The following is a 12,180-nucleotide window of genomic DNA, read 5'->3' as shown; positions in this document are numbered from 1 at the left end:
CCATCGATAGAAAAAAATAATATTTCAGTCGTAATGACTAAAGTTCGAACCGTTATTATACAAGGAAAAAAAATATAGAGTTTTTTTTTTTTAAATGTCCGCTAAACTTCTTCCTTTTTATCTACAAAAAAAATAAGTATTCTAAAATTAATTCAAATAAAAAAAAGCAAAAAAAAGCGAGACTTTTGAAAACTTTTGAGACTGGGGATATTGTCAGGCCAATTTTACCCTAAGCGGGATCAGGCTAAAATAAAAAAATAAAAAAAAGGTTTGTTAAACTTTTTTTTAAAGAAAATTTAAAAAAATAAGGAAATGAAAATTAAGTCAAATTTAAAAAAAATATTTTTTTAACCCTGGTAAAATCAGCCATAACAATACCCCCCAGTATCCAAATCTGAGGAGTGGCTACATTTATCCCTATTTGCAGCTATTTAGTACATACATAACAGGGGCGTCATGCCTACCCTACTTTTTTGAGAATTTTCAATTATTAATTTGAAGCAAAAAAAAAAAATATTTTCTGTTGTTAAATTATAGTTATTGACCCCTTCACTTTCAAAAAAAAAAAAGTGTGTGAATCCTCCATAGAACATTGAACATACATCTTCTAAAATGTCTTTTTGGTGAACCAGACACAGAATAATTACTTTGTCTCTTTTTACATATATAACCCCATTTAAATAAGCATTCATACTTTTCGGTACGTACCTACATTAATAGCTTTACCTTAGTTACTTATATGAATTCTTTTTGACCATAAATATTATATGAAACCTCTTTTCATTGTTGTTTATGATTGCAAGATCAACTGGTTTGATAATAAATATGTATATATATATATACATATATAACAATAAACCATTTTATAGCCATGCTATATTGGTTATATCAAATTAATTATACAGCTACCTATTATATCAAACTTTATGTACTATTGACAGTATATTTTCACCATAAATAAATTAGAAGTTCGCCTTAAATTCATTCAATTATTCTTTTGGTCTTGCAACAAAATACAGCGTACTGCAGATGATTTACAGCAGCAAAATTTAGCACATGATCAGGTAAAACGTGCTTTGTTGATTTAGCGGTTAGACAGAATTCTTTGTTGTTAGTTTACAAAAGTGGCATGGATCAATGAAGTATTTATTCCAGAATCGTGGTAAAGGCAAAGTGCCCCTATTGCCATTTGCACCATACGAGACAATGTTAAGATTGCAAACTTCTTGAGCCTGGACAGGTAAAGTCCTGAATTGATAAAGTTCCAGCTGGGAGTTCATTTGTCTGGTAACAAGGATCTGCTCCATACCAGACTGTTAAGAAAACCTTGTCCTTTACTTCGTTAGACCCAGTGTTTGGCCTCTAAGCTCAACAGACCTCAACCCATTGACTTCTTTGAGTGAGGCATAGTTGAACTACACACCAACAGATCTGCTTCCAACACAAAATACGAGTTGATGTCCAGGATGGGGGGAGGAATTCTGGACTGTCATCAAGACCTCCTCCCATTTCATAGGTCAAGTTGAGGGCGTTATCATCCTTCATTAGGCATTGGTTTTTATTAAAATCGGATGATTAGAATCCATTTGCAAAAATAATCGTATTTGGCTTTTAAATATTCGTCGCACCTTGTATACGAGGTGTGTTCAAAAAGTAATATGACTTTTCAAATTTTGCGGGCAATTTACATTTTTTATGCTGAATTTTTGTATGTTAGTTGACTCGCCACAAGCATGTATTAATTTTTTTAGCAATATAATATACTTAGGTTGTTTGTGAGAGGCTTAACGGTTAGAAGTATATGGGCGTGTTTGACGATTTTTTGTAATATCCATTGATACGGGAATTCTTCGTTCACATGAAGTCGATATTAAAAAAGGGGGAATAAGTTGACTCTATGCAGTTTTTTTCTTGCATGTGAGTATGTAAGGTATATATTAATAGCATATTTTTACTAAATCCAAATTTTTTATACTCTGATATGAGTCTATAAATAAGCTGTGTACTTAAAAGTCGAGATTTTGTTCAACTTGTAACTTGTACAAGTTTCAATTTCGTAGTTTAATTGGAAAAGCTATCATTTTAATTACCAACAATTAATTGATATTTTGATTTCATTTGGATCTATTTAAATTACATATTTATATAGTATTGAGGAGTAATATCACTTTATAATATGCATGTTGATGATGGTGGACGTTCAAAAACCTGAATTTTGTTGCATAGTGTAATTAAGCAAGGATTTTAAGATTGTGACTTCAGTGAAAACTTTTTTTTCAAAAGCCACATTGCCGAAAAAAGTTATAAATATATTTAATGATGCCTATGCTATGTAATTATGATTATATTAATGTTATTCCAAAATAAAAAGATAAAATGATTGCCAATCATTTTCCAAGATTTGCAATCATTAATTAATAATTGATTCATTTCAGACTTCTTCTCCTATTAAAACATTTTTTATTTATGTATTGATTGAACGGTTCTCATGATTTTTGTTAGAATGGTTTTAATAGCGGTTAAAACCAAATGAAATGAATTAATTAATGCACTCTTAATTATTGCAATTCTTAGAAAATAAATATCGGGCGCTGATTTCCAATCTCTACAAAAAGTTAATCTTCTTTCTTGAGGTGTTTCCTTACATTTAATTTAAAAAAAAGTCTGAAATACAAGGAATTCCTTGATGAATCAGCTGTTGTTTTTATTTCTTGCATTTTTTTCTCAGGTATAAGGCAAGCACGGAAAAAGACAAAATAATCAAGATTTCGGCCCTCCTCCGTGCTGGAATGATTGTAACAGAGACTGTTTGCCAAGTGGGCGTATCAAGACTCACTGAGTCTACGTACCGGAGAAGGATGGAGGACTACAACAGCATGGACAAGCGTCCAGGAGGAAGCCGGAAGAAAATTCTTATTCAAAAACCTGCTCCTCTCGTCTGGTTTCCTACAAGATACCGGCTCACCGTGGCTGACTACACGGGTAACCCTAAGAACAAAATTCATACAACATTATCAGATAAAAATGTGGAGCTAAAGAAGGACAAAGGCCATGCATATATGGCCCATAATTTTCTCAAGGATAAAATAAACTTCTGCCCATACCAGAGTCCATTGGACTTTGTGGCTTGAGTCCAATGCCTGTAAATTCATCACCACAATATTGACGCATTGAGGACCTATATTGACGAGTGTTTGGGCATCATGGACGTAAGCATCATAAAGATGTGCCGCCTTTCCTACAAGACGAGGCTAACGGGCGTCAACAAGGCTGAGGTAGGTTACATTGAGTAATTTAGTAAGTTCAATGTATAAATATAATTATTCTTTAAAGGTTCATAGGTCCCAAAAACTGATTGACGTTATTGCATTTATATATAAAGCTTGAAAATCTACACTCAGTAGACCTTCATTCTTTTAAAATAGGCATCACACAAATGAGAATCTTACTTACATACATAATATTGCAGCATGAATCATAAACTGTAACTTGTACAATGAGATGGTACAAGTTACAAGATAATGTATGTACAATATGTGTACATTGAAGTAAGACTTCTTCAATAAAGATATACTATACATATAAATATAGATACTTACTACTTCATTGTGACATATGAAAGTATAGTTAAGGCAAGTCAAATAAGATATATGTACATTGGTCCTAGTATGTACATATGTATGACTGGACACCAAGAGACTTGATAATCATCAGTTATTTTTTATTTACTATTTCATTCCATTCTAGTATAATAATAATAATAATAATAATAGTTATGGTCACCAAAAAAAAAAAAAAGTAATGTGGGAACCATAACTACATATATATATATCAAGATAATGGTCCTTTCAAAAGAGAGAGAGAAAGAATGGTTCATCCTTCTCTTGCAATGCCCTGATCCATATCTCAAAATATAAGTACATATATAAATTAATATTCTGGGAGTATTCTTTAAAAAAATTAAAGAGAAGAAAAAAACATATTATTTTTTCTTCCGAGTATTATAATTAGACAAATTATATATTTATTTATTTATTTTTGAAACGCATCTCTAGGGACGTCAAATAAAAGTAAAAAAAGATAGGATCACTTTACACACAAGATATATTCATATACGAGGGGTTTAAATGGTTTTTAATTATATATATATATATGGACCATAAACATAAAGACATCTTTATTTATAAAACCATATCCTAAGCTTGAATCTTAATGATAGTTTGTCAAATAAAATGAAAAATTAGCATTTAGCAGAACAAATAAGAACATTCTGGATTTATCTCTATGACAAGGGCTCTTAAGATTTGTACAACAAAACAAAACGGCGGATCTATAAAATGCAACCAATTTTCATTACTATGTACGTATGATATTACAGCGTATTCCAGTTTGAGAACTATTGCAATAGTATGTAATATTCGTATGTAGAAATTTGCAGAGCTGATCCATGCATTTCCTGATGATTTACCTTAGCTTAGATCAGTGGTCGGGGAACAGGGGTAAATTACCGCAAATGGTATAATTTAGAAAAATTTTGAGGTACTGTTAATTAAAATACATGCCACTGCAAGGGCGTATGTAGGGGGTGAGGGGCTGTAGCCCTCTATCGAAAATCAAGGAATTTTTGCTTTTTCCTGGATTTTTTTTTTAGTCAGGATGAAAAAATTTACGCAAGATTAGGGGTAATTTTTTTTTTTTTGTGTGAATAGCTGTGGATTTTTGAATTTTTTTCCTAAAAATAAATCCAAAAGCCATCCCCACCCCCTAAAATATAATCTTGCAGACGCCCATGCCCAAGCTTGGGATAAATTAATTTTACTACAAGTTCTTTTGGGGTTACTCTAAGAAAAGTTATAGAATCTCTACCTCAGATGATATAAAAGAGGTGTTCTTACGCAACCAAAATGTCTCTGTGCGTTTTTGGATTAATAAAGATACAGCAAGAAGATGGGAAATACAAATGAAATTGATGAAATATGTATGATGGGGTCATCATCATTCATTACGATTAAATATTTATTGTAGCATCACGGTCCTCTCAAGACTCATTCATCATTCTTTGGGTTCTAATCCGTTACAAACCCAACAACGTCATCCGATTAGTGTCTTATTATGATTATTTATAATAACCATCCGGGTAAAACAAACAACAATAAAAAAGTTAAATCATTTGACTCCTTGGAGTTGGGTTTGACTTACCCTCGTTATCAGTATTATGTATGCCACGTGACTCCCCAAAACAATCACAAATTATATGCAAATCCACAAATTAGTGAGTCTCCCCCCTCCTCCTTCTTCTTCTCCTCATCTATAGCATCCATTTTGAATGGTTTATGTGTATTGTATACAGCATACATGATATAGGATAAAAACTCACATAAAGAGAGAGAGAGAGAGAGAAGAATGGAAATCAGGACCGAGCCGTGGGGAAGAGGAGGAGGAGGTAAAGTGACTAGGATTATCATTTTTTATTGTTATGATGATCCGACTTTCAAACATTGTACATACATATATAAGACTCTTATCGGAAATAACACTCCTTCTTCACATGGGTCACGTGAATGGGATAAAGTAATATATACATACATATATCATTCGTGTATGTACAGATATCGAGAGAGGGAAAAATAAAGAAGAGAAAATTCCTGAAAAATGGTTAATATTTCCGGGAAATGATTTAATTTCCCCAAATATGTATTTACCAATACAATCACCTTCTTACCTTTATTGTATCAGACAAACTTTCCTACGATAAAAAACAGAATAAAGGCCCAAAATCCGTAGGTACATGTCCAATTATAGAGGAATTCGTTCAAAAAAGGTTGAGTGATGGAAATTAATTCATATTTTGATACATTAAAGCATAAACAATTTGTTAAAAAACAACAACATGGGAAATAAAGTAGAGAAAATGACGCTTCAACGTAATCAACGAATTTCCAAGCAGTTGGGTGTCTTCTCAATGAGTCTTTTGAACTATTTTTGACATTTTTGTCCCCCCCCCCCTCCTACAACCCTGATCCTAACGTCCACGACTACACCTTTCGAGTTCATATCGAAAAAGGCCTGTAGTGTCTGTCATCCAAACACTGGGGCCCTCAAAGATCGCATGGAATTATGATTTCAATAATTACTTAGACGTCTTCACAGCTTAACAAGAGCTCATTCCAATTCAACAAATCAACGTTAAGAACACAGATTCAGGAAAAAAAAGAAAGTCATTTGCAGCTATAAACGAAAGAAACTGAATATAACACTTTGTGTTTGTGATGTGTAAAGTATTTGAAGAGGTCTGTTGTCTTGGTTCTAACAGATGACCCAAAATTGAAGTTATAATCGTTAAAAATAGTGTAAATACTTAACTGATTACGTCAAAATTATATTTATAGTTGCTTTTTTCTTTTACTTCTTCATGGAAATCGTTACAAATTTGAGAGTTAAGAGGGTTGAGATCGAAGCATCTTAAAGGTAATTTACATGACGTTACAGGGACAGTCACGTGATTTTTGTTTTCGTGGGGAAGGAGACATGTGAATTAAAATACTTTTCATTCTTGTTCATCGACGGACCAATATTTATCACGTAATAGCAATACAGCGAGGTCCAGTTTCAATACAGACTAATTTTATTACCATTTAATATCTATATGTACTCTGGTATACCGAACAACACTATCCGATTACAAAACTTTTTGGGGTTGATGTAAATGGACAAAAAAAAATTCAGTCTATTTAGTTCATCTGGTTTTGAACTTGACAGGTTTGGAAAAATTGGTTCACGTACATACCAAGGCCGATCTGTAAAACTACATCACTACCGACATCATATTTATTTAGATAACCCTATGATAAATATTATTTTTTTGCGATTTTTTTATATGATCTTTCTCAAAATTGAGTGTAGATTTCCTTAGTATTCTTCTACAAATTATCCTCTATTTATATCAAATAATCAATTATTTTAACCATTTGGCTATGACGCAAATTGCACTTAGAGTAGCCAAAATTGATCGTCACAATGAAATAATGAGAAATGTATGGATTTTAATTGAAAGGCCATATTGGGCCTTAGATAAGTCTCTTAAATCAAATAAAGGTGTATCAATATCTGATAAATTCTTTGGTATCTCAATTCATCCCACAAATTTGAGTACGAAGCTTATATTTCCCTTAAAAGTATGTATCTATAAAGTATTAAATATTTGTATATGTATATAAATAAAGTTGGGATTTTCTCCTCTTCATAGTTTTTTTGGCTCAAGATTGTTTGTAAGTTGAGGCAGCACATATATGTGTGTATATCAAAAGAATAAGATTGGATCGGACAACATATATGTATAAAAGCTTGAATCTCTTCCAACCGCTTGACTCTTTATAACATTGTTGTTGTCATATTGTCATCGTTTATGTAGAGATAAGCCTTATACGTCACCCATCTAGCCAACCATATATATATATTTATATTAATAATAGAGGATTAGTATATGAACCATTGGTACATATGGTAAAATGATCTGAGCAGCGTGTGAACTTCATTTCTTTTTTTTTTTTTTTTATTGTTTTCGCTCTTTTTTTTTATTTTTATGGAACACATTCTTTTTAAATGGGTCCAATAAATCAATAATATCAATAATATTCAACCCACTTTTTCCGTAGGAAAGAAGAAAAAATCAATTTTTAAATGGGGAAATGAATTATTTAAAAATTCTAAAATAATATATATTTATGTATAAATTTACATACATACATTCATGGAGGCAAGGAAATAAGATACTATGAATGTCTTCATTAAAGATTCAACGTGACCAGGATGGAATGGGATGGAAAAGCATCTCTCTCTCTCTCAACATCATGCTTAACTAAGACATTACCATATATATTATACACACGATTTTCAAACTTACATATTTTAAGATAGCGTACAGATAATTGGTGACCTTCTCACTTATTTTGTATTTTTTTTACATAATAACTCAATGAACTCGTTTTTATTATTATTATTATTCTACATATACCCATCCACTTGGGTTCCCTATCCTATCATCAAACAAAAAATTCCGAAAATGGTGAGAAAAATATGTGTTTTTAAACAGCATAGACGATGTAGTTATTATGATGAGAACAGGAGAAGAATAAACCAAATTAAATTATATACTTATGTTAGGAAAATACCCATTATTTTCACACTTTTATGTGAATATACCATTAATAGCTCGTAGTATTATTCGAAACTCTTTTGCCAAAATATTGTAAGAATCTATTTCTCAAAAGGTTAACGGTATACTAAACTAGGGGTGCTTAATAAAAATGAAAGACTTCATTTGCAGTATTTAAATGGATATTTCTAAATATCTACAAGAGGGTTGTTTCTCAAGACATTTATATATAGAAATTTTTTGTTTATTAAAAAGAAAGTACACTTTGATAAGTACTTTTTCTGTAATTTAATTGTAAGTATGAAATGTCTGTACTCAACTCATAGTTAAATCTTTGTTCCAGAGAAAGATAAATTCCTATTTGTGTGTGTGAGAGCCAATAAAATAAATCTGGGGCATGCCTCATACAAAAATTACTTTAGTTTTTGTGGGACACCTAACCTAGGGATGATTTCGAGAAATAATATCCAAGTAGAAGGGAAACTCCACAAAGCTTCTGACATACAAACTACATCATAGGGATTGTTTAACGTCCGGAATGACTTATTTGCAGATGCATGGCATTAATATAGGGGCAAAACTCGATGAGATTTTAAATGATGACTAAAAACATTATTAAATGTGAGAAATCCATGCTCAAAGCAAAGTTTATTTCACAAAAAAAAATGATGCCAAGGAGTAATTTGAATTTTTGACCATCAATTCGACTTCCAACATTCCTTATGGGGGAGGAAGGTGGAATAAATATGATGATTTTGCACTATTTTGTAAAATAGATTGTGTGATAAACTTGACTCATAATAATATATACATCATACCAACGACTTTTAAGACAATAAGACGGATTTGGATGGAGTTTGTTGTGTTTTTTTGCAGAGCATCTGGGTTTATGAATCTGCGTCCACTAAAAGTTGATAGTTCCATTGATTCCCTATTTGCTTACAGTTTATGACATTTGGATACCCTTAATGTTCAAAAGGATCCCATCTCTTTAGAAGAGGTTATTGTTCTCATTTGGTAGGCCTTTTCCCATTTTTACGGTGTTACTTCACTCACGTAAAAATTTACAGAGTATTTTGTTTTAGCTGTAGATGCTTCCTATCCAGTAATTAGTATTCTGAATATTGATTGTTTGAATTATAATTAGATCTTGTTAAACTGTGAAGAATCCTCAATAACTATTATATTATAATTCCATAGTTGGGGAGAAATGCTCCAGAATTAAATAACTGATTATGGGTTCTTTTCTGTTTCACTCCGTATGAAAAGTTGTTGGTAGAATAATGGTACCGAGGTGTTTAATGGACATATCACTCACTCATTGTGCAGATGTTTTATATCATCCATTGACTCAAAATCACATCCGTCGATCTATATCTTGCATGGAATCATAGTATACTTCCATCAGAGCTCATGAGTTTGATAAAGGTAAAGAATATCGGTTGGTCCATTAAAATCTGAATACTTTAAATTATAAACTTCAACAAAATATAATTTATTAATTAACAATAGAAATTCAACAAAATGAATAGTGTAAATAGATGTGTGTCCGAACTCTCTTTATCATTAATCCAGCCCCCCTTAGCGGCAATGATGGCTTCCAGGTGGTGGTAGAATGCCTAGCACACTCTTCGGATGTAATCCTCTGTTATGGCGTCCCAGTTTTGGATGAGAGTGACTTTGAGGGCCTCGAGTTTTGGATGATGGACACTGCAGGTCTTTCACTCGACATGCACCCAAAAAAAAAAAAGAGTTCAAAATAACTCAAAAGAGTCTTGCAACGGAGGAGATGGGTTTCATTAATTGCTGGTGTCAAAAGTGGGCTCTCCACTCTCATAAGGCCCTTTCCATCCACTGTTTTGATAGCTGTCTAGACTGTCGGGTGTGAACCCCAGAGATTTCTTGAGGAGATTGGGCTGGGCTGTTTTCTTTAGTTCCTCCGGTCCAGTTTGGTCTTTTTGACAAAGCCCTTCTTCCTCTCCAATGTTTAGACTTGCTGACGGCGTAGACGGTGGCCATGGAGAAGCCTAACTGCTTGGAATGTGGGAAATGAAATTCATCAATCACGTAAAAGTGTCATTTTCTCTACTTAAACCTAAGGTAGAGATCTCAGTTTTTTTAAACAATTGTTTATGCTTTAATATATCGAAATATGAATTAATTTCATTCGCTCAATCTTCATTAGTTATTAAATTAGTAAGTATATACATTTTAATGGACTACCCTGTACTATCTAGTGAGGCACTAAGATAGTGTCCATCCTTTATCTATAGATATTTCATTGAAACTCAATCCAAGTCTACTCTATTTTGCAGCCTCTTCGAAGACAACTTTTTCATTGCTTTGAGACTTTTAGTGTCATTGATGTACAAAACAAAGAAAAAACTCATATCTATGACACTGAGTTTGTGTATAAAACTGAATAATAATTGTAGTATTTTTAGACACTTTAAGTTTCACTTCGATTCCTTTATTACTTGTGAGTCTTTTATGTCATTGGGTAAAAAGTAGAAGGCGATCTAAGACTGTAGAAAGGTAAGGTGGTCTTCATTTCTAAATATCTTTATTTGCAAAACCACAATGCATATCAAACTCTTTTATTAAATACATAAATAGTTCATGGAAACTCTTACGTGATGAAGTGTTAATGCACTATAAGTGATCTTATAACCTCTTTAACCTTATAACTTATATTAGAAAATATGAATTTTGTGGTACATAATTCAAAAGTTGGTAAGTCGAGAATCATTTTCTGAATTACTTAATTTAATTGTCACCGTATTTGAATATTATTATCTCAACACAAATATTCAATAAATAAATTACAGTAAATGTTCACTCTATGACAAAACTGTATATAAAACGATTATATTAGTGTTCATTGACTCTAAATGATCGATTAAGTGTCTTTGTTAATACGACATGAACACTTAAAATTATTTTCTTATTTATCAATCGCAAATAAGGCTGTAATGGGCTTACTTATGTATTCATTAGTGGTCCTCATTAATTGAAATTTCTGTTTTCATTTTGTTTTAATTGTTTAGCCTTTGATTATATTTGATAATTGATTAATTTACTACAGTTTTCACTTATTTCTCATGACAACATTTTAAATATTTAGCCATATACTAAAAATATGAGATTTTTGTTACACTCCTTCTCTCAATGAACTAGGATAGGGGTCACCAACCCCTTTCCCGCGGGCACCCGGTCGCCCGTTGCCTTCATTTTTAGTCGTTAGCTAGACTCGCTTTAAAAATATTCTATGTTTTTGATTTTTTGAATCATTTTTACATATATTTTTATAACTGGTAGTCATAAAACCTTTTGGAAATCTTAAAGTAGACCTCAGCTTTAAAAAGGTTGGTGACCCCCTGTCTGAGGGTTCATTCATAAGGATTTTGCATTGAAATCCATTGTTATGGTAAATAATTGTTTAGTTCTATGATACCGTAGTAGTTACAAGGCATAGAAGTCTATCAAAAGACACAGTAGAGCTTCATTTTTTTAGTGTATACGTTTATTTATTTAATATTTTTAGAAATTAAAAACAGTAGACCTTTATTAAAGAAAATTATATCTTGAACACAAAAAATCCATCATCATATTTTCATCAATAATTTTTTTAAACTAATAGCAGAATACCTATACTAAACTCTTGACGTTGAATGTGATAAAGATAGCTATTTTGAACAGTTTAAATACAAATAGCCAGTCAAATTTGTAACTGCATGGCAAAGATAAATTATGAAAATGGTTATATTAAAAAAATATATAGAAATAATTTATATTGAAGTGAAAAACTACAGAGTAATAATAGGGTTCAAAAATGAAGAATGGATGTGATTCAGATATTGATTTATTTCATTAGGAATAAAAATAACGTTTTGAAACATTTACAAATATTTTCTTGTTTAGCAATATTATTATGAATATTTTATAAATTTATAAAATAATCTACTTTTGTTATTAATAAGATACCCATGAATGAAGTAAAACGTAAGAATACCCCCACCTCATAT

This window comes from Lepeophtheirus salmonis, chromosome 13 (assembly GCF_016086655.4).
Source record: "Lepeophtheirus salmonis chromosome 13, UVic_Lsal_1.4, whole genome shotgun sequence".
Classification (NCBI taxonomy): Eukaryota; Metazoa; Arthropoda; class Copepoda; order Siphonostomatoida; family Caligidae; genus Lepeophtheirus; species Lepeophtheirus salmonis.
Note: the sequence above shows the minus strand (reverse complement) of the source record.